Genomic DNA, 1,014 nt, shown 5'->3' with positions numbered 1-1,014 from the left:
GGGCTAAGGTGATCCTGGGTTGCTAAGGCCCAGCTGCCTGACAGAAGCAAATGAAAATCCTGACTTAGGGAAGATGACGTGATGTTAGGCCTTGAGTATTTGACAAAGGCAGTATTTCCAGCAAACGTCCAATCTACAGTCAAAGATAACCAGGCACCCAGGGTGACAAGACCCATGAACAAGGGTCACCTGCAACGAAGGTTATGAAAAACCAGAAACAGGAAACCGACCCCTGCTCTTCCACGAGGCGGCGAGAGGACGCAGAGACATGGATCTTCGGGAAGACCCTGATGGTCAAGACCAGCACCCTCGAGGTCGAGCCCAGCGACACCATCGAGAATGTCAAGGCCAAAATCCAAGACCAGGAGGCATCCCGCCCAACCAGCAGCGTCATATCTTTGTGGGCAAACAGCTGGAGGACGGCCGCACTCTCTCCGACTGCAGCTTCCAGAAAGATCCACCCTGCACCTGGTGCCGCGTCCCCGGGGCAGCATCATCAAGCCCTCCCCAACCAGCTCGCCCAGTACAGCTGCGATCGCATGATCTGCCGCAAGTGTGACACCCGCCTGCGCCCCCACGCAGGCAACTGCTGTAAGATGAGTGGCCGCACCACAGCCTGCGCCCCTAGAAGGTCAGATGAGGACCTGCTCTCCACAGCTCCAACTGCACGCGGCCTCCTTCTTGAGTCCCCATGGCCTTGAGAACTCAATGAAGTTCCTCTTTGGTCAACTGAAAAAGGAACAAAAAACTGACCCTTGGGAAGCAGATGTGGCTCAACTAATAGAGTGTCCAACCACCATATGGAGAGTCCAGGGTTCAATCCCCAGGGCCTCCTGACCCATGTGTGGAGCTGGCCCACGCACAGTGCTGCCACACGCAAGGAGTGCCGTGCCACGCAGGGGCACCCTTGCATAGGGGAGCCCCATGTACAAGGAGTGCACCCTGCAAGGAGAGCCATCCTGCGTGAAAAAACCGCAGTCCACCCAGGAGTGCACCCTGCACATGGAGAGCTGA

The 1,014-nt window shown here is 56.9% G+C and overlaps 1 pseudogene; it reads left to right on the top strand.

Moving 5' to 3' along the window:
* The first annotated feature begins 203 nt into the window (after positions 1-203).
* Positions 204-701, top strand: LOC101441393 (ubiquitin-ribosomal protein eL40 fusion protein-like; annotated as a pseudogene).
* Positions 702-1,014: the final 313 nt, after the last annotated feature.

Source organism: Dasypus novemcinctus, chromosome 3 (assembly GCF_030445035.2).
Source record: "Dasypus novemcinctus isolate mDasNov1 chromosome 3, mDasNov1.1.hap2, whole genome shotgun sequence".
NCBI lineage: Eukaryota > Metazoa > Chordata > Mammalia > Cingulata > Dasypodidae > Dasypus > Dasypus novemcinctus.
This window is presented reverse-complemented; position numbering and strand designations above follow the sequence as displayed.